Genomic DNA, 22,548 nt, shown 5'->3' with positions numbered 1-22,548 from the left:
TTTGCTCTAGTATATAAGTCTTACAGGTGCCAAAGGTTCACAACAAGCCAATAAAAAGACCAAAGATGGGTTCAAGTAAACAGAGCAAAAGACAACTCAAAGGAACCCTGGTCTGGCGCACCGGACTGTCCGGTGTGCCACCGGACAGTGTCCGGTGCACCACCGGATAGTGTCCGGTGCACCAGGGCACTCGACGCTGAACTCGCTACCTTCGGGAAAATCAGCGGGCGCTCCGCTATAATTCACCGGACTGTCCGGTGTGCCAGTGGAGCAACGACTACTTCACGCGCAACGGTCGACTGCAACCGCATTAAATGCGCTACAGTGCGCGCCAGAGGCAGAGCACGCGTGGGAGGCGCACCGGACAGTCTACAGGACCTGTCCGGTGCACCACCGAACAGCTTAGAGGCCCCACAAGTCAGAGCTCCAACGGTCGAACCCCAACGGCTTGCTGACGGGGCTGGCGCACCGGACAATGTCCGGTGGTGCACCGGACAATGTCCGGTGGTGCACCGGACTGTCCGGTGCGCCATGCGACAGCACACTTCCAACGGCCATTTTTTGTGGTTGGGGCTATAAATACCGCAACCACCCCACATTCAATGGCATCCAAGTTTCTACACTTCTACACCTTACAAGAGTTATAGCATTCAATACAAGACACACCAAAGAGATCAAATCATCTCCCAACTCCACACAAAGCTTTAGTGATTAGAGAGAGAGATTTGTTGTGTTCATTTGAGCTCTTGCGCTTGGATTGCTTCTTTTCTTTCTCATTCTTCTTGTGATCAAACTCAATTGTAACCAAGGCAAGAGACACCAATCGTGTGGTGGTCCTTGCGGGAACATTGTGTTCCGTTTGATTGAGAAGAGAAGCTCACTCGGTCTAGGTGACCGTTTGAGAGAGGGAAAGGGTTAAAGAGACCCGGTCTTCGTGACCACCTCAACGGGGAGTAGGTTTGCAAGAACCGAACCTCGATAAAACAAATCATCGTGTCTCGCTCTTTATTTGCTCACGATTTGTTTTCCGCCCTCTCTCTCGGACTTGTTTATATTTCTAACGCTAACCCGACTTGTAGTTGTGCTTAAGTTTATAAATTTCAGATTCGCCCTATTCACCCCCCCCCCTCTAGGCGACTTTCCGACCCTGCCCTCTTCCTCCCTACGTCGCCGCTACGCCAGCGCCCCCAACGCCTCCCCTCCCTTCTCGCCTTCGTGGCAGCGCGGAGATGGTCTACTGGCGTCGCAATCGATCTCTAGCTTGCGCTCATCTTCCTCGTGACATGGCCAGCTCCCTCACCGCCGTCGGCACAACCACAAGAGACGTTGCGCATAGCACCTTCATCGGCAACACGAGCCACCTCAAGTACAGCGCTGACCTCCTCATGTGTCGTTCTCCCTGTTCGGATCTAACATCTGAGGTTCAGTTTGGTCTCAGGCAGCGGTGGCGTCACGAATGTGGCGTTGAAGGCGGACGCGACGGCGATGCGGATGGTGTCTCGCTGGGGTGTCGTGCAGCTGCTACTCATGTCAGCCTTACCTAGGCCATGCGGTTGGTGCTCGTGTCGGCCATCGCCTCGGCTTATGCATAACAGCGAGCATGTCTTCTACGACATCTCGTCCACGTTCATGTGGTTCCCCATCCAAAACATCAAGGCCGACATCCCATCCTCTGGTGTCATCTACTTCAACGTCAGCATCATCAAGAAGCACCTCCCGCTCGTCGTCTTCGACGTGTCGCTGTCCTGCACGCGTCGTCGTCTCTTCTCTCCCCCAAAAAAACCCACCAAACCTACCGCCGATGCGGGTCTAGATCGCCATGGTCGCCCCAACAGTAACGTCGCCGCCAGCGCTAGTGGCACTGGTTGGGTCGGAGAGGAGGACATCTCTATTGAGACGTTGGCACGGCACATACAGGAGCACATGACCATCAGCTCCAACCCCGCCGCCATAAGTTCTTGGAGATGCAGCTCGTCAGCCAGTTATGCGACGTCACTGACACATCGCTACCGGACGGCCCCAATGAGCCACCCACGCTACTCTCTGCGATGCACGTCGATCCCAACCTGCTGCTCGTCGCCTTCGAGTGCTCATCCGGGAGATCACCTGTTGCGTCCATCAGGAGAACATCTAGCAGGCTGCATACACCACGAGGTTCTTTTTATTATGAACAGGTTCTATTAGTGTGTCATTCAATAATTTCCTTTCAATAATGAGATTTACATATTTTGGTAATCTATCTGCCTTTTTCCCTTTTGGAACTGCATGATTCATGACTGATGAGATAGGATTATATCAAACTATATTGTCACTTATGGTTGAGGACTGCTCCATAGTTGAAGTCCGTGATGCTCATTGAAACATCCTTTTTTGATATTATTATATTAATTATGCTATCGTAGTAGCTTCTGCTTGCTGTATTTTCCTTCAACATGAACTAATACATACACAATTGTTTTGTGGCAAATGGTCATCAATGCTAAACCAGACTTGTCCAATTTTTAAATTGTGTAAACTCAACTTAACCAAATGATACTTGGTATGTAATGGCAGTTGTATTTTTGTAGCTGCCGTGGGGAAGGATATAGCTGATGAAACTGACACAGAAATCGACCATTCAAAGCAAATATCACATGTCCCTATCCATTTAAGCATATTTTCTCCCCATGGTAAGATGCAAACTCTTGCAGGGTTCATTGTTACTGTCGCATGATATAGCTGATGAAACTGACAGAGAAACCAACCATTCAAAGCAAATATCATATGTCCCTATCCATTTAAGCATATTTTCTCCCCATGGTAAGATGCAAACTCTTGCAGAGTTCATTGTTACTGTCGCATTATCACATCTCAATTGTTCGCTTCAATGAGATTGTTGTTTGTTGCAAAGGATTTATGGGTTTCCTTTAGCTTGTCGACTCTATTGTAGTTGTAGGTTGGGCAGCTATAACATGTTTGAATCAGGCTATGTGGTTTATTTGATATAGTTCCATGTCCCTTATTTTTTATTGTGTTTGATAATTTTACATTCTTGCAGTTCAGTAGTTGTGAATCTTACTCTTATTGATCTTCCTGGGCTTACTAAAGTAGCAGTTGGTAAGTGATCATCAGTTACTTTCAGACCCATATCAGATAGCTTAACAGGAAGCTATTTGTGCTCCACTAAGAAAAATAGTCGTTATTTGTTGACAGTGGCTTCATAGTTTGGCATATAACTCATCAAAAGCAATGTTCTTATGCTACAAACCTTTGTGGTGCAAACATTTGAGGCACCTACTGACTTCAAAGTTTTGAAACAACAAGTTCTCGTTCCATCTTTTAACAAAATCCTAATGGATTATGCAGGGTTATATAAGCTCTACTTAAGCGAATGTAACTCCCAACTACTTTCAGATGAGTAAGGTCTTTACAAATTCATTGGTCGTATAACTATTCCCACCATTTTTTTGTCAATTCAAGACTGACATACCAAACTTCATAGGATTTATTATGTAAATAAGTAATCTAGATTTGTGTATGTATGATGACAGAAAAACAATATCCACAACATGTTGATTTGTGCCAATCGTCCCATATATGAGTGTAAGATTGGATTTTACTGATATGCATAATGGGAATGAGATGGTGAGGACTGAAGAGCCTGGAAGCACATCTATTTGATTATTGTTGGGCATTGAATAAAAGCAATAACATGCACTTAGTATAGTCTTTGAAATGTTGCACTTGTTAGAGAAGCAAATCAACAAACAATTGACATGCACGAATAAACTGTTGCAGCTTCCCTATGTAGCTTTACTGCTAAGTGCAACTGGATACTGCAATGATGATCTGTGCGAGCATGTCCCCTAGCGGCTTTCGACATGCCTACACCTCATCGTAGCCACTGCTACTACCCATCCCTTTGCTCGCCTCAAAGCGCAGACATTCAAAGCAAAACAAAGGCACAAGAGGAGAAAAGAAACTAATCTCAAGCAATTTATGTGGTCTTTTGTTACCGAATGTGGTCTTTTGTTCTGAATTCTTTATAAACTAATCTAAAGAAATATTTGACCAAATCCATGAAATGAGATGTTCCGATATCATTTCAACTTGAAACTTGTAATCTTGAATTTTTGATAGCCAGTGTTGCTGCTTTCTTAATTGCCTTCCTTTTTGATTGTAGGCTCTCAATAAATGGGGTCTTGGGCTACAAGTACCTCTCATCAATTGTATTTTCTTAGCCCTTTTCCCTGAAGTTTGGTTAATTATTTGCTTGAGTTCCACCTACCTATGCTAGCTGCTCATTGAGTATGAATTTGCAATGCAGGAGGTGAGTGTATTCTTGCCCGTGATAAACCGACCATCATAAAACCAGCTGTCAGTAAGGTAGTGTCGGCGTTTCGAGACCGGGGGGTCCCTGGACCGACGAGTAAACTGTCGCCGTGTGCCCCAGCCCAGATGGGTCGGCGCGAGATGGAGCGCGAAGGGGGGAAGGCAGCCAAAGGGAGACGGGCGTGAGAGGTGGAAATCTCGTGGCCTTCGTGTTTGTCCCGCGCCCAGGTCGGGTGCGCTTGCAGTAGGGGGTTACAAGCGTCCACGCGGGAGGGAGCGAGCGGCCTCACGCGAGCGCCTGTCCCGTCCTTTCCCCGCACGGCCAACCCTCTTCAAGAGGGCCCTGGTCCTTCCTTTTATAGGCGCAAGGAGAGGATTCAGGTGTACAATGGGGGTGTAGCAGTGTGCTAACGTGTCTAGCGGAGGAGAGCTAGCGCCCTAAGTACATGCCATCGTGGCAGCCGGAGAGGTTTTGGCACCCGGTTCGTGTGATGTCGTGGCCGTCGGAGGAGCACTGGAGCCTAGCGGAAGGACAGCTGTCGGGGCTGTCGAGTCCTTGCTGACGTCCTCTTGCTTCCGTAAGGGGGCTGAGAGCCACCGTCGTCATGGAGCGTGCGGGGCGCCATCATTACTTGTCTGGCGGAGCGAGCCAGATGGGACGCCGGTCTTGTTCCCCGTAGCCTGAGTCAGCTTGGGGTAGGGTAATGATGGCGCCTCCTGTTGACGTGGTCGGTCTGTGCCCTGGGTTGGGCGATGTGGAGGCTCCTCCGAGGTCGAGGTCGAGTCTGTCTTCCGAGGCCGAGGTCGAGTCCGAGCCCCTGGGTCGGGCGAGGTGGAGACCGTCGGCTGAGGCCAAGGCTGAGTCCGAGCCCTAGGGTCGGGCGAAGCGGAGTTCGTCGTCTTCCGGGGCTGAGCTCGAGTCCGAGCCCTAGGGTCGGGCAGAGCGGAGTTTGTCGTCTTTAGGGGCTGAGCCCGAGTCCGAGCCCTGGGGTCGGGCGGAGCGGAGTTCGTCGTCTTCAGGGGCTGAGCCCGAGTCCGAGCTCTGGGGTCGGGTGGAGCGGAGTTTGTCGTCTTCAGGGGTTGAGCCCGAGTCCGAGCCCTGGGGTCGGGCGGAGCGGAGTTCGTCGTCGTTAGGGGCTGAGCCCGAGTCCGAGCCCTGGGGTCGAGCGAAGCGGAGTTCGTCGTCTTCAGGGGCTGAGCCCGAGTCCGAGCCCTGGGGTCGGGCGAAGCGGAGTTTCCTATGGCGCCTAAGGTCGGGCCTGGCTGCTTGTCAGCCTCACTCGGTCGAGTGGCACAGCAGTCGGAGCGGCACAGGCGGCGCTGTCCTCTTGTCAGACCGGTCAGTGGAGCGGCGAAGTGACTACGGTCACTTCGGCTCTGTCGACTGGAGGGCGCGCGTCAGGATAAAGGTGTCAGGCCACCTTTGCATTAAATGCCCCTGCGATTTGGTCGGTTGGCGTGGCGATTTGGCCAAGGTTGCTTCTTGGTGAAGGTCGGGCCTCGGGCGAGCCGAAAGTATGTCCGTTGCTGGAGGGGGCCTCGGGCGAGACGTAGATCCTCCGGGGTCGGCTGCCCTTGCCCGAGGCTGGGCTCGGGCGAGGCGTGATCGAGTCCCTCGAATGGACCGATCCTTGACTTAGTCGCACCCATCAGGCCTTTGCAGCTTTGTGCTGATGGGGGTTACCAGCTGAGATTTAGGAGCCTTGAGGGTACCCCTAATTATGGTCCCCGACAGTAGCCCCCGAGCCTCGAAGGGAGTGTTAATACTCGCTTGGAGGCTTTTGTCGCACTTTTTTGCAAGGGGACCAGCCTTTCTCGGTTGCGTTTTGTTCCAGTGGGTGCGCGCGAGCGCACCCGCTGGGTGTAGCCTCCGAGGCCTCGGAGGAGTGGTTTGACTCCTCCGAGGTCTTAATGCCTCGCGCAATGCTTCGGCTGGTCTGGTCGTTCCCTCATGCGAGCTGGCTGTAGCCCGGGTGCACGGTCGGGTCCCAAGTTCTCGGGCTGGTATGTTGACGCTGTCAACGATTTGGCCGGAGCCGGGTTTGCGAGAGCAGCCCCCGAGCCTCTGCACAGGGCGAGAAGACGGTCAAGGACAGACTCGACTTTTTTACATACGCCCCCGCATCGCCTTTCCGCGAGGAGGGGGGAAGCGCCATGTTGCCCTCGGAGGGCGCCGAACATGGTGTCTCCGGTGAGCTGTTGGCGGGTAATCCGAGTGGACGCCCGTGCCCCATTTGTTAGGGGTCGGCTAGAGGCCCAGAGGCGCACTCAAAGGTACCTGCGGGTGATCTACCGGACCCGGTCCCCTTTTGACGGGGTCCGAGGGCTCGATGCCTCCCTCTGATGGGATTCCGTTACAAGATCGTTCCCGCTGGTCTCGAAATGTCCTAGGGTACCTCGGGAGCATAGCCCGAGCCTTGGTTATGTATCGAACGTACCCAGGGTCATCCCTCGCTCTGCGTCTGAGGCGACTGTGAACCCTTCGAGGGCCAGCCTACGAACCCCTAATCAGTAGTGGGCGCGGAGCTCGAGTGGCCTAAGGCGGCCGTTGAACCCTTCCGAGGGGCCGGCCGTCGAACCTCTGACCAGTAGTGGGTGCGGAGCCCACGCGCTCTGAGGCGGCTGTTAAACCCCTCCGAGGGGCCAGCCTTTGAACCTCTGATCAGTAGGGAGGCTCGGAGCCTGTTTCCTTCATGGAGAAGGATCCTTTTCGGGGTATCCCCCTTTCCCGGTCCCTGTTGTAAGAGAGAGAAAGAGGAAAAGGAAAAGGATACGAAATCGAATGACGTGGCGTACCTTTTTTTTGACGCGGTCATTATGGCGAAGGCGAAGCGTCGCTTGCTTCCCCTGCCAGAGGCGCCGCCTGTCCCGCCGCGGAGTTAATGCGACGGGGCGAGTGGTTCGCGGAGCGGCCGTTGCGCGTGCGCGAGCCGTTCGAGGAACAGAACACGGGCGCGCCGTCTTCACGCCGTGGGAGAGGGTTCTCTCGTTGTCCCATGAGGTGACGTGAGCTTGGCTGACGACGTGACCGCTGCTCCTGCCCGCCTGCCACCGCCATTACTGCCGGCCCATTTTTGGCTGTATTGACCGTTGAGCCTGGCTGGCACTGCTGGGTCGTACGCAGGGTTGCCTCAAGTCGTAGTACTGGTTCCGCAGTCGAGGAGGCGTGGTAGTGGTGCGAGTGGCGGTGCAGTTGCTTGCACGTAGCAACCGACGCGCCGGTTGCATGACGCGTGGGCCCGGGCCTCCATGCTGGGCGCGTTGGAAGCCGGAGGGGCGCGCCCACTTGGCGCGGTTGCATGATGCCTGCACGGTTGTCCGCTCTTTCACCTGCTGGTCTGGGCGAAAGTGGAGGAACGCTTGTAACCGCTGGGCGGTTGCATGCACCGCGAGCGGCGGTTTGGCTTCTTCTGCCCTGGGCCAGTTTGCATGACGCGTGGGACCCAGCCCCCGCGCCGTAGGGGGAGGACCTTGGAGCGTGTTGGAGAAGACTCAGCCTATGACGGCTGGGGACGCAAGTAGGGAGAGTCGCCTTTAAAAGGAGGGTGACCCCCTTGAAAGGCGACCATGTCTTCGCGCTCCCTTATGCATCGTGTCTTTCCACCTTCCGAGCCCCCGGATGGGGGACACCCACAATCCTTCCGCCTTGTCGTTGGAGGAACGCAACTTCGCGAAAGTTGGTACCTTTCAGCCATCGTTCGGCTTCAAGGATTTTCATCAGTCAGCCCGGCTGCATCCCCTCGCCGGTGGTCACCCAAGACGGTGACCACCAGCCCCTGGGTGGGGAGAAGCAAGCCGGGCTGCGATCTTGGTCCTGCCCTCAGCTTCAAGGATGTTCATCATCCTCGCTGGGGCGGAGGCCGGGCTGAGCCGGAGCTCTACCTCCCGCGCGGGTTCGTGGGTCAGCCTCTCCTTCAGCATTCAAGGGAGAGGGCGCTCACTGGCCCTGCGAGAGGGGCGGACTTCGACAACGCGGGGCTGGTCGACGGCAGGCGTCGTCAGCTTCAGCGCGTTGGGCTCGCCGGCTTGGCTCTCGGTGCCCCCTCCTGCCGCAAGGGCGGTTGTCGCGCCGCGCGCACGGGAGGACCGCCCAAGACGTCGCGCGCTGCTAGGGCGGCGTTCGTGTTCTGGGGCGGTCCTGCCTTTGCACCGGTACGGCGCCTCCGCGCGGAGGTCGGTGCTCCACTCGTCCGGGAGGATCTGAGTGGGGATCTGCTGGAGGGCTGACGGCTCCTGTCGTCGGTGCCGAGGTGGGGGCGGCTCGAGAAGTCCCCGTCGCCGACGGGATCACCGCCACCATCCGTGCTTCGGGCCTCCGGCTCTTTGTACTTGTCCTCGCCCCTCGAGCGTCGGTGTGGGCGAGGGCAAGGTTGCAGCGGCGTTCGCCCTGAGGCCATCGCTGCTGCAGTTCGGCCACCCGTAGCGGGGGTCGTTGTCGCTGCTGCTGGAGCGGGCGACAGTGAGCCATCCGTCGGCCTTCTGTTGCTCCGCAGGCCCCCCAATCGTGTGGGGTTGTTCGTACCTGCGGAGGTGGAACCGGGGTTCTGTTTGTAATGGCATCTTGAATGCCGGTGTTTTGTTCATTGTGGCTGTCGGGGCCTGAACATGTATGTATTTTTGGCGCGGAGCCGTGTTTTTTCTTAATTTTCGAGCACTAAGACTCGCCTGTTGGTTATCTGAACCGCTTCACCAAGCGTGAGTCGCCCCGTGCAAAGGTGACGAGTGAGGTATCCGTATCCCGGAGACGTAGGAGTCCCTCGGCTCGGTCGGCCTTGCTGTCCGAGGCTTCTCTTGCTTAGTCAAAGGAACCCCTCGGCCGCTCTTTGATGAGCCGAAGCCAAGGGTAGCGGTGTCAGCACGGACAGAGGCAGAGTTGGCTCGAAAAGAAGACTTGGTCGGCCAGAGCCTGGCCGGGTCGTCCACTGGCGGGACCGACGCCGGAATTGAGTTGCCGAGGCCTCAGGCCGGGCTGATGTCTTCGGGGGACAGCTGGCCGAGGCCTCGGGGTGACCGGCCGAGCCGTCTGCTCGAGCCGGATTCCTGGAGAAGACCCTGGCGGCGGTGGCCTGGGCGCGGTGATGATGTCGTCCTTCAGAGTTGAGATCCTCGGACCGCGTCGCCGTCCGAGGCTAGGTCAGACCTCGCCGAAGGTGTAGCTGACGCCGAGGGTGCTGCTGCTCCCTTCAACTGTCAAGATCCGAGCCTGCAGGATCGGATTATCTTGTAGTGTGTGTTTTCTGCGGCCGCCGAGGCCCAAACACACCATCGTCGTGTTGTAAAGTTGCGCTTCTTTTCCTCTTGTTTTGAGTATCTGGACTTATTTGTCGGTAACAGAATTGTCTGTGCGAGCGAGAGTTGCTTTTCACGGAAGGCGATGAGTGAGGTATCCGTATCCCGGAGGCGTAGGAATCCCTCGGCTCGGTCGGCCTTGCCGCTTACGCGCACTCTTACCCGTCCATAGGGTTCTGTCACCGACGCAGTCGAGAAGGCCCGAAGAATCACTTCGGCAGAGGAGCTTTCGAGCGTGAAGACTTGTTCGGTCCGTGGAATCACTTATCCGAACGCGAGTTACTTATCGCAGAAGGTGACGAGTGAGGTATCCGTATCCCGGAGGCGTAGGAGTCCCTTGGCTCGGTCAGCCTTGGCTGCTTAGTGCTTATGTGTACTCCGTCGTTTTCAGGATCCACTTTCGAAGTAGCCAAAAAGCACGAAAGACATTCTGGCAGAAAGGATCTTTTTTCGAGGAAAATTTCGACGCAGAGGGGGTTCCCCCCTTTTAGCCCCCGAGGGAGGGTCGGGCTTTGTCGAGGCAAGGCTGACCCTTCCTTGATGACTAAACTTTGCGTGGGAACGAGGTATACGAACAACTTGAAAGCATCTTAAGGGTAGAAGCGACGTAGCTGTTGGATGTTCCAAGCATTGTTGTAGACCTTGCCTTGACTGTTGGCCAGCTTGTACGTTCCGGGCTTCAGAACTTTGGCGATGACGAACAGCCCTTCCCAGGGGTGCGTGTAGCCCCCGGGTGCCTTCTACAAGGGGCCGACGAGGTCCAGACCCCACACAGCAAAAGGCCAGGTGATGGGTATCGTCTGCAGGGCCTGAGCGGGCAGGTGGGTCTGCCTTGCGTAGAGCTAACACCCTTCGCAGGTGCGGACAATTCTAGTGGCGTCGGCCACCACCGTCGGTCAGTAGAAACCTTGTCGGAAGGCGTTTCCAACAAGGGCTCGAGGTGCTGCGTGATGGCCGCAAGCCCCCGAGTGTATCTCTTGTAGGAGCTCCTGGCCTTCGGCGATGGAAATGCATCGCTGGAGGATGCCTGAGGGGCTGCGGTGGTAGAGTTTTTTCCCGTCTCCCAGCAAGACAAACGACTTGGCGCGCCGCGCCAACCGCCGAGCTTCGGCTCGGTCGAGGGGTAGCTCTCCTCGGTGGAGATATTGCAGGTACGGGGTCTGCCAGTTTCGATTAGGCGTGACCCCGCTTCGCTCCTCCTCGATGCGCAGTGCCTCACCCTCGGGGGCTGAGGGTGCCTCGGGCCGAACCGAGGGTACCTCGGGCTGGGCCGAGGGTGCCTCGGGCCAAGCCGAGGGTACCTCGGACTGAGCCGAGGGTGCCTCAGGTTGGGCCGAGGGTGCCTCGGGCCGAGCCGAGGGTACCTCGGACTGAGCCGAGGGTGCCTCAGGCTCGGCCGAGGCCTTCTCGGGCTCGGGCATGTCGTCGGCCTTGACGGAGGGTTGATGCAGGTCTCGGGAGAAGACGTCCGGGGGAACAGTTGTTCGCCCCGAGGCTATTTTAGCCAGCTCGTCCGCAGTCTCGTTGTAGCGTCGGGCGATGTGGTTGAGCTCGAGCCCGTAGAACTTGTCTTCCAGGCGCCGAACCTCATCGCAGTAGGCTTCCATCTTCGGGTCGCGGCAGTGGGAGTTCTTCATGACTTGGTCGATGACGAGTTGCGAGTCACCGCGAGCGTCGAGGCGTCGGACCCCTAGCTCGATGGCGATGCGCAACCCGTTGACCAGAGCCTCGTACTCAGCCACATTGTTGGACGCCGGGAAATGGAGGCGTAGCACGTAGCGTAGGTGCTTTCCGAGGGGCGAGACGAAGAGCAAGCCTGCGCCTGCTCCTGTCTTCATCAGCGACCCGTCGAAGAACATGGTCCAGAGTTCCGGTTGGATCGGAACTGTTGGGAGCTGGGTGTCGACCCATTCAGCCACGAAGTCTGCCAAGACCTAGGACTTGATGGCCTTCCGAGGGGCAAACGAGATCGCTTCGCCCATGATTTCCACCGCCCACTTTGCAATTCTACCCGAGGCCTCTCGGCACTGGATGATCTCCCCCAGGGGGAAGGATGACACCACAGTTACCGGATGAGACTCGAAGTAGTGTCGCAGCTTCCGCCGCGTCAGGATCACCGCATATAGCAGCTTCTGAATTTGGGGGTAGCGGATCTTGGCCTCGGACAGTACCTCACTGATGAAGTAGACTGGCCTCTGGACGGGCAATGCATGCCCCTCTTCTCGTCTCTCAACCACAATCGCGGCGCTAACCACCTGAGTGGTCGCGGCGACGTAGATCAAGGGGGCTTCTCCGGCAGCGGGGGGCACCAAGATGGGCGCGTTTGTAAGGAGCGCCTTCAGGTTCCCGAGGGCTTCCTCGGCCTTAGGGGTCCAAGTGTAGCACTCGGCCTTCCTTAAGAGGCGGTACAGAGGTAGGCCTCTTTCGTCGAGGCGCGAGATGAAACGGCTCAGAGCCGCAAGGCATCCCATGACTCTCTGTACGCCTTTCAAGTCCTTGATGAGCCCCATGCTGGTGATGGCCGCGATCTTCTCCGGGTTGGCCTCGATGCCCCGCTCGGAGACGATGAACCCCAAGAGCATGCCTCGGGGAACCCCGAAGACACACTTTTCGGGATTGAGCTTCACGCCTTTCGCCTTGAGACATCGGAATGTCACTTCAAGGTCGGAAAGGAGGTCGGAGGCTTTCCTCGTCTTGACTACGATGTCATCGACGTAGGCCTCGACCGTCCGGCCAATGTGTTCGCCAAACACATGGTTCATGCACCGTTGGTACGTCGCACCCACATTCCTCAAGCCGAACGGCATGGTGACATAGCAGTACATGCCGAAGGGTGTGATGAAAGAAGTCGCGAGCTGGTAGGCCTCTTTCATCCTGATTTGGTGATACCCTGAGTAGGCATCGAGGAAAGACAGGGTTTCGCACCCAGCACTGGAGTCCACGATTTGGTCGATGTGAGGCAGAGGGTATGGAACCTTCGGACATGCTTTGTTTAGACCAGTGTAGTCTACACACATCCGCCATTTCCCTCCTTTCTTTCTCACAAGCACGGGGTTGGCAAGCCATTCGGGATGGAATACCTCTTTGATGAACCCTGCCTCCATTAGCTTGTGGATCTCCTCGCCTATGGCTCTGCGCTTTTCTTCGTCGAATCGGCGCAGAGGTTGCTTCACGGGTCAGGCTCCAGCTCGGATATCCAGCGAGTGCTCGGCGACATCCCTCGGTATGTCGGGCATGTACGAGGGACTCCACGCGAAAACGTCGGCGTTTGCATGGAGAAAGTCGACGAGCACTGCTTTTTATTTGGGATCGAGCTCGGAGCCGATCCGGATCTGCTTGGAGGCGTCGCTGCTGGGGTCGAGGGGGACGGATTTAACCGTCTCCGCTGGCTCGAAGTTGCCGGCGTGGCGCTTCACGTCTGGCACCTCCTTCGAGAGGCTCTCCAGGTCGGCGATGAGGGCCTTGGATTTGGCGAGGGCCTCGGCGTACTCCACGCACTCCACGTCGCATTCGAGCGCGTGTCGGTACGTGGGGCCGACGGTGATGACCCCGTTGGGGCCCGGCATCTTGAGCTTGAGGTAGGTGTAGTTGGGGACGACCATGAACTTCGCTTAGCATGGCCTCCCCAGTACTGCGTGGTAGGTTCCTCGGAACCCGACCACCTCGAACGTGAGGGTCTCCCTTCGGAAGTTGGAGGGTGTCCCAAAGCAGACGGGAAGATCGAGTTGTCCGAGGGGCTGAACGCGCTTCCCGGGAATGATCCCGTGGAAAGGCGCAGCGCCTGCCCGGACCGAGGACAGATCAACACGCAGGAGCTCGAGGGTCTCGGCGTAGATGATGTTGAGGCTGCTGCCTCCGTCCATGAGGACCTTGGTGAGCCTGACGTCGCCGATGACGGGGTCGACAACGAGCGGGTATTTCCCCGGGCTCGACACGCGGTTGGGGTGGTCGGCTTGGTCGAAGGTGATGGGCTTGTCGGACCAGTCTAGGTAGACTGGCGCCGCCACCTTTACCGAACAGACCTCCCGACGCTCTTGCTTGCGGTGCCGAGCCGAGGCGTTCGCCGCTTTCCCACCATAAATCATGAAGCAGTCGCGGACCTCGGGGAACTCTCCTGCCTGGTGATCTTCCTTCTTATCATCGTCGCGAGCCCTGTCACCCTCCGCAGGCGGCCCGGCCTTGTGAAAGTGGCGCCGAAGCATGGCGCACTCCTCAAGGGTGTGCTTGACGGGCCCCTGATGATAGGGGCACGGCTCCTTGAGCATCTTGTCGAAGAGATTGGCACCTCCGGGGGGGTTTCCGAGGGTTCTTGTACTCGGCGGCGGCGACAAGGTCCGCGTCGGCGGCGTCGCGTTTCGCTTGCGACTTCTTCTTGCCCTTCTTCTTGGCGCCGCGCTGAGTTGACGCCTCGAGGGCATCTTCCGGTGGGCGGCCCTGGGGCTGCTTGTCCTTCCAGAAGATAGCCTCAACCGCCTCCTGGCCAGAGGTGAACTTGGTGGCGATGTCCATCAGCTCGCTCGCCCTGGTGGGGGTCTTGCGACCCAGCTTGCTCACCAGGTCGCGGCAGGTGGTGCCGGCGAGGAACGCGCCGATGACATCTGAATCGGTGATGTTGGGCAGCTCGGTGCGCTGCTTCGAGAATCGCCGGATGTAGTCCCGGAGAGACTCTCCCGGCTGCTGTCGGCAGCTTCGGAGGTCCCAGGAGTTTCCAGGGCGCATGTACGTGCCCTGGAAATTGCCGGTGAAGGCTTGGACCAGGTCGTCCCAGTTGGAGATCTGCCCCGGAGGCAGGTGCTCCAACCAGGCGCGAGCGGTGTCGGAGAGGAACAGGGGGAGGTTGCGGATGATGAGGTTGTCATCGTCCGTTCCACCCAGCTGGCACGCCAGCCGGTAGTCCGCGAGCCACAGTTCCGGTCTCGTCTCCCCCGAGTACTTTGTGATAGTAGTCGGGGTTCAGAACCGGGTCGGGAACGGCGCCCGTCGTATGGCGCGGCTGAAAGCCTGCGGACCAGGTGGTTCGGGCGATGGACTCCGATCCTCCTGAGAGCACCTAGAGGGGGGGTGAATAGGTGATCCTGTAAAAACTTAAACTTATAGCCACAAAAACTTGTTAAGTGTTAGCACAATGATTGTCAAGTGGCTAGAAAGGAGTCTCAACAAAACACAATACCACAAGAGATCAATCACAGAGATGACACAGTGGTTTATCCCGTGGTTCGGCCAAGACCAACGCTTGCCTACTCCACGTTGTGGCGTCCCAACGGACGAGGGTTGCAATCAACCCCTCTCAAGCGGTCCAAAGACCCACTTGAATACCACGGTGTTTTACTTGCTTTTTCTCAATCCCGTTTGCGAGGAATCTCCACAACTTGGAGCCTCTCGCCCTTACAATTGAAGTTCACAAAGAAACACAGAGCAAGGGGGAATGAGCAATGCACACAAGACTTCAAAAGATCAGAGCAACAACACGCACACAAGTCGCAACAAGAGCTCGCAACACAACTCAAAGAGTTCACAACTCCACAAGAGCTCTATATGCTATCACAATGAAACGAATGTGCGAGATCGATGTCTTGGTGCTTAGGAATGTTGTAGGAATGCTTGGTGTACTCCTCCATGCGCCTAGGGGTCCCTTTTATAGCCCCAAGGCAGCTAGGAGCCGTTGAGAACAAATCTGGAAGGCCATCCTTGCCTTCTGTCGTCGGGCGCACCGGACAGTCCGGTGCACACCGGACACTGTCCGGTGCCCGATTTCCTTCCTTAAATGGCGAAGCCGACCGTTGCAGATGCGGGAGCCGTTGGCGCACCGGACATGTCCGGTGCACACCGGATAGTCCGGTGCCCCCTTCCGACCGTTGGCTCGGCCACGTGTCCCGCACAGATCGCGCGGCCGACCGTTGGCCCGGCCGACCGTTGGCTCACCGGACAGTCCGGTGCACACCGGACAGTCCGGTGAATTTTAGCCGTACGCCGTCGGCAAATTCCCGAGAGCGGCCACTTCACGCCGAGTCAGCCTGGCGCACCGGACAGTCCGGTGTACCAGACAGAGCTGAGTTTTGGCTGTACACAGCCAAGCCTTTTTCACCTCTTTTCTTTTCTTCTTCTTTCTGTTTCTAACACTTAGACAAGTATATTAGTACACAAAACCAATGTACTAAGGCTTAGAAACATACCTTTACTCTTGATTTGCACTTTGTTCATCCATGGGCATAGATTCACATTTAAGCACTTGTGTTGGCACTCAATCACCAAAATACTTAGAAATGGCCCAAGGGCACATTTCCCTTTCAATCTCCCCCTTTTTGGTGATTTATGCCAACACAACATAAAGCAACTAGAACAAGTGCAATATCACTTCAAATAAAAACTCAAATTTATTTTGATTCAATTTGGCATATATGGATCATCCTTTGCCACCACTTGGTTTGTTTTTGCAAATCAACCTCAAAATCCTATCTCTAAGTCAAATCCACTTGTAGAGACATAAAGAGAGGTTTTCCAAAGAAAATTGATTCAAGATTCCAAAAACTCCCCCTTTTCCCATAATCAACACTTCTCCCCACAAGAGGCCAACTTTTGACAAAAGAGACAATGCAAGAGTTTTGACAAACCAAAAGCTCTATCCTACTGTTTTCAAAGTTTCTCAAGTGGTAGCTGATCCATTTACTATCCTACTGTTTTCAAAGTTTCTCAAGTGGTAGCTGATCCATTTATTGCTTTGGCCTTTATTTTCTCCCCCTTTGGCATCAAGCACCAAAACGGGATCAATCTTGGCCCTTTAACCCCATTGCCTCACCAAAATCTTCAATTAAGAGCAAATAGGCAATAAGAGTTTAAAGATGAACTTGGAATAAGTTACCCTCTCATCGGAGTGCAGTGGAAGTCTTTCACGGTTCAAGTCCACCTTTCCCTTTCAAACCTTCTTTGAGACTAAAACAATCAAACTCAAGCATATGGTTAGTCTCAAAGGGTCAAGTTGTAACACATCTCCCCCTTAAACTGTGCATCACTTTGCAACGGACTTGTGAGGTCCAGGGAGTGTTTGTACAACTTGAGCACCATACTAAACAACAAAATGCAAAAAAGGAACATGATCAAAGGCATAAACACATGTATGCTATAAATCAATCCAGGTTCCGCGAATCTAAGACATTTAGCTCACTACGCAGCCTGCAAAAGGTCTTCTCATCTAGAGGCTTGGTAAAGATATCAGCTAGCTGGTTCTCGGTGCTAACATAAAACACTTCGATATCCCCCTTTTGCTGGTGATCTCTCAAAAAGTGATGCCGGATGTCAATGTGCTTTGTGCGGCTGTGTTCAACAGGATTTTCCGCCATGCGGATAGCACTCTCATTGTCACATAGGAGTGGGACTTTGCTCAGATTGTAGCCAAAGTCCTGGAGGGTTTGCCTCATCCAAAGTAGTTGCGCGCAACACTGTCCTGCGGCAACATACTCGGCCTCAGCGGTGGATAGGGCAACGGAGGTTTGTTTCTTAGAGTTCCACGACACCAGGGACCTTCCTAAGAATTGGCACGTCCCCGATGTACTCTTCCTATCGACCTTACATCCAGCATAGTCGGAATCTGAGTATCCAACCAAGTCAAAGGTAGACCCCTTTGGATACCAGAGCCCGAAGCAAGGCGTAGCGACTAAATATCTCAGAATTCGCTTCACCGCCACTAAGTGACACTCCTTAGGATCGGATTGAAATCTAGCACACATGCATACGCTAAGCATAATATCCGGTCTACTAGCACATAAATAAAGCAAAGAACCTATCATGGACCGGTATGCTTTTTGATCAACGGACTTACCTCCTTTGTTGAGGTCGGTGTGTCCGTCGGTTCCCATCGGAGTCTTTGCGGGCTTGGCGTCCTTCATCCCAAACCGGTTTAGCAGATCTTGTGTGTACTTCGTTTGGGAGATGAAGGTGCCGTCCTTGAGTTGCTTCACTTGGAACCCAAGGAAGTAGTTCAACTCGCCCATCATCGACATCTCGAATTTCTGCGTCATCACCCTGCTAAACTCTTCACAAGACTTTTGGTTAGTAGAACCAAATATTATGTCATCGACATAAATTTGGCACACAAACAAATCACCATCACATGTCTTAGTAAAAAGAGTTGGATCGGCTTTCCCAACCTTGAAAGCATTAACAATTAGAAAGTCTCTAAGGCATTCATACCATGCTCTTGGGGCATGCTTAAGTCCATAGAGCGCCTTAGAGAGCTTACACACGTGGTCGGGGTACCGTTCATCCTCGAAGCCAGGGGGTTGCTCCACGTACACCTCCTCCTTAATCGGCCCATTGAGGAAAGCGCTCTTCACGTCCATTTGGTACAACCTGAAAGAATGGTGAGCGGCATATGCTAGCAAGATCCGAATTGATTCTAGCCTCGCCACAGGAGCAAACGTCTCCTCAAAGTCCAAACCTGCGACTTGGGCATAACCTTTTGCCACAAGTCGAGCCTTGTTCCTCGTCACCACCCCGTGCTCGTCCTGTTTGTTGCGGAACACCCACTTGGTTCCCACAACATTTTGCTTCGGACGAGGCACCAGTGTCCAAACTTCATTGCGCTTGAAGTTGTTGAGCTCCTCCTGCATGGCCAACACCCAGTCCGGATCTAGCAAGGCCTCCTCTACCCTGAAAGGTTCAATAGAAGAGACAAAGGAGTAATGCTCACAAAAATTAACTAATCGAGATCGAGTAGTTACTCCCTTGCTAATGTCACCCAGAATTTGGTCGACGGGATGATCCCTTTGAATCATCGCTCGAACTTGGGTTGGAGGTGTCGGTTGCGCTTCTTCCTCCAACACATGATTATCTTGTGCTCCCCCTTGATCACACGCCTCCTTTTGATGAACCTGTTCATCGTCTTGAGTTGGGGGATACACCATGGTTGAGGAAGAAGGTTGATCTTGCTCCAATTGTTCCTGTGGTCGCACTTCACCAATCGCCATGGTGCGCATAGCGGCCGTTGGAACGTCTTCTTCATCTACATCATCAAGATCAACAACTTGCTCTCTTGGAGAGCCATTAGTCTCATCAAATACAACGTCGCTTGAGACTTCAACCAATCCCGATGATTTGTTGAAGACCCTATACGCCTTTGTATTTGAATCATAACCTAACAAAAACCCTTCTACAGCTTTGGGAGCAAATTTAGAGTTTCTACCCTTCTTCACTAAGATGTAGCATTTACTCCCAAATACACGAAAGTACGATACATTGGGTTTGTTACCGGTTAGTAGCTCATATGACGTCTTCTTGAGGAGGCGGTGAAGGTAGACCCTGTTGATGGCGTGGCAAGCCGTGTTCACGGCTTCCGACCAAAATCGCTCGGGGGTCTTGAACTCTCCAAGCATAGTCCTCGCCATATCGATTAGCGTCCTGTTCTTCCTCTCTACCACACCATTTTGCTGTGGTGTGTAGGGAGCGGAGAACTCGTGCTTGATCCCTTCCTCCTCAAGGAACTCCTCCACTTGAAGGTTCTTGAACTCGGACCCGTTGTCGCTCCTTATCTTCTTCACCTTGAGCTCAAACTCATTTTGAGCTCTCCTGAGGAAGCGCTTGAGGGTCCCTTGGGTTTCAGACTTATCCTGCAAAAAGAACACCCAAGTGAAGCGGGAAAAGTCATCAACAATAACTAGACCATACTTACTCCCTCCTATGCTCAGATAGGCGACGGGTCCAAAGAGGTCCATATGCAACAGCTCCAGGGGTCTTGAAGTGGTCATCACATTCTTGCTGTGATGCGCTCCTCCCACTTGTTTACCTGCTTGACAAGCTGCACAAGGTCTATCTTTTTCGAATTGCACGTTAGTCAAACCTATCACGTGTTCTCCTTTTAGAAGCTTGTGAAGGTTCTTCATCCCCACATGTGCTAAGCGGCGATGCCACAGCCAGCCCATGCTAGTCTTAGCTATTAAGCATGCATCTAGACCGGCCTCTTCTTTTGCAAAATCAACTAAATAAAGTTTGTCGTCTAATACACCCTTAAAAGCTAGTGAACCATCACTTCTTCTAAAGACAGACACATCTACATTTGTAAATAGACAGTTATACCCCATGTTGCATAATTGACTAACAGATAGCAAATTATATCCAAGAGACTCTACTAAAAACACATTAGAGATAGAGTGCTCATTAGAAATTGCAATTTTACCTAACCCTTTTACCTTGCCTTGATTCCCATCACCGAATATAATTGAATCTTGGGAATCCTTATTCTTGACGTAGGAGGTGAACATCTTCTTCTCCCCCGTCATATGGTTTGTGCATCCGCTATCAATAATCCAGCTTGAACCCCCGGATGCATAAACCTGCAAGGCAAATTTAGGCTTGGGACTTAGGTACCCAACTCTTGTTGGGTCCTACAAGGTTAGTCACAATTTCCTTAGGGACCCAAATGCAAGTTTTATCAACCTTGCATTTTGCCCCTAACTTTCTAGCAATTACCTTTCTATCCTTTCTACAAATTGCAAAGGAAGCATTCAAAGCATGATATATTGTAGAAGGCTCATTAACTTTCCTAGGAATATTAGCAACATTTCTCCTAGGCATATTATGAACAACATTCCTTCTACCAACATTTTTATCATGCACATATTAAGAACTAGAAGCAAACATAGCATGAGAAAAATCATCGTAAGCATTATAACTCCTATAAGCATTTCTAGTTTGTCTCCTATCATGATACAAAAAGGCATGGTTCTTTTTAGCACTAGTAGCCATAGGGGCCTTCCCTTTCTCCTTAGCGGGAATGGGAGCCTTATGGCTTGTTAAGTTCTTGGCTTCCCTCTTGAAGCCAAGTCCATCCTTAATTGAGGGGTGTCTACCGATCGTGTAGGCATCCCTTGCAAATTTTAGTTTATCAAATTCATTCTTGCTAGTCCTAAGTTGGGCATTAAGACTAGCCAATTCCTCAGTTAATTTGGAAATTGAAACTAAATGATCACTACAAGCATCAACATCGAAATCTTTACACCTAGTGCAAATCTCAACATGTTCTACACAAGAATTAGATTTACTAGCTACTTCTAGTTTAGCATTTAAGTCATCATTAACACTCTTTAAAGTAGCAATGGTTTCATGACACGAAGATAGTTCACTAGAAAGCACTTCATTTCTTTTAACTTCTAAAGCATAAGATTTTTGTGCCTCTACAAATTTGTCATGCTCTTCATACAAAAGATCCTCTTGTTTTTCTAAGAGTCTATCTTTTTCATTCAAGGCATCAATCAATTCATTAATTTTATCTACTTTAGTTCTATCCAATCCCTTGAACAAACTAGAGTAATCTATTTCATCATCACTAGACTCATCATCACTAGAAGAATCATAAGTGACATTGTTTTGATTACATACCTTCTTCTCCCTTGCCATAAGGCATGTGTGACGTTCGTTGGGGAAGAGGGATGACTTGTTGAAGGCAGTGGCGGCGAGTCCTTCATTGTCGGAGTCGGAGGAGGAGCAATCCGAATCCCACTCCTTTCCGATATGTGCCTCGCCCTTGGCCTTCCTGTAATGCTTCTTCTTTTCCCTCTTGCTCCCGTGTTCCTGGTCACTATCATTGTCGGGACAGTTAGCAATAAAATGACCAAGCTTACCGCATTTGAAGCATGATCGCTTTCCCTTGGTCTTAGTCTTGCTTGGCTGTCCCTTTCGACCCTTTACGCCGTCTTGAATCTTTTGATGATGAGGGCCATCTCTTCATCATTAAGACCGGCCGCCTCAATTTGCGCCACCTTGCTGGGTAGCGCCTCCTTGCTCCTTGTTGCCTTGAGAGCAATGGGTTGAGGCTCATGGATTGGGCCATTCAACGCGTCGTCCACGTACCTTGCCTCCTTGATCATCATTCGCCCGCTTACAAATTTTCCAAGAATTTCTTCGGGCGACATCTTGATGTACCTAGGATTTTCACGAATATTGTTCACCAAGTGAGGATCAAGAACGGTAAATGACCTTAGCATTAGGCGGACGACGTCGTGATCCGTCCATCGCGTGCTTCCGTAGCTCCTTATTTTGTTGATAAGGATCTTGAGCCGGTTGTATGTTTGTGTCGGCTCCTCGCCCCTTATCATCGCGAATCGTCCGAGCTCGCCCTCCACCAACTCCATCTTGGTGAGTAAGGTGACATCATTCCCCTCATGAGAGATCTTGAGGGTGTCCCAAATCTGCTTGGCATTGTCCAAGCCGCTCACCTTGTGATACTCGTCCCTGCACAAAGAGGCTAGCAACACAGTAGTAGCTTGTGCATTTTTATGGATCTGTTCATTAATAAACGAAGGGCTATCCGAGCTATCAAATTTCATTCCACTTTCCACAATCTCCCAAATGCTTGGATGGAGAGAAAATAGGTGAGTACGCATTTTGTGACTCCAAAATCCGTAGTCCTCTCCATCAAAGTGAGGAGGCTTGCCAAGTGGAATGGGGAGCAAATGAGCATTTGAGCTATGCGGAATGCGCGAATAATCAAAAGAAAAGTTTGAGTTAACCGTCTTTTGTTTGTCATAGTTGTCGGCGTTTCGAGACAGGGGGGGTCCCAAAGCCGACGAGTGAGTGTGCTGCGTGCCCCAGCCCAGATGGGTCGAGCGCGTGGGCGAGCGCGAAGGGGGGAGAGGCGAGGTGGCCGGAGTCGAGCGTGAGAGAGGTGGAAGTCCCGCGGCCTTCGTGTTCGTCCCGCGCCTAGGTCGGGTGCGCTTGCAGTAGGGGGGTTACAAGCGTCCACGCGGGTGAGGGAAGCGAGCGGCCCCAAGAGAGCGCCTGTCCCGTCCTCGGTCCCGCGCGGCCAACCTTCTCTAAGAAGGCCCTGGTCCTCCCTTTTATAGTCGTAAGGAGAGGATCCAGGTGTACAATGGGGGGTGTAGCAGAGTGCTACGTGTCTAGCGGAGAGAGAGCTAGCGCCCTAGGTACATGCCAATGTGGCAGCCGGAGAGGTCTTGG

General features: G+C 53.3%; 1 long non-coding RNA gene across 1 annotated transcript; it reads left to right on the top strand.

Moving 5' to 3' along the window:
• The first annotated feature begins 2,728 nt into the window (after positions 1–2,728).
• LOC109941414 (uncharacterized) lies at positions 2,729–22,544 on the top strand. Its single transcript, XR_002263966.1, has 5 exons — positions 2,729–2,799; positions 3,046–3,096; positions 4,438–4,441; positions 20,411–20,414; positions 22,534–22,544. It is a non-coding gene; the product is annotated as an uncharacterized lncRNA (long non-coding RNA).
• Positions 22,545–22,548: the final 4 nt, after the last annotated feature.

This window comes from Zea mays, chromosome 8 (assembly GCF_902167145.1).
Source record: "Zea mays cultivar B73 chromosome 8, Zm-B73-REFERENCE-NAM-5.0, whole genome shotgun sequence".
Lineage (NCBI taxonomy): Eukaryota > Viridiplantae > Streptophyta > Magnoliopsida > Poales > Poaceae > Zea > Zea mays.
The sequence above is the reverse complement of the archived record's forward strand: the minus strand, read 5'-3'. Positions and strand labels throughout refer to the sequence as shown.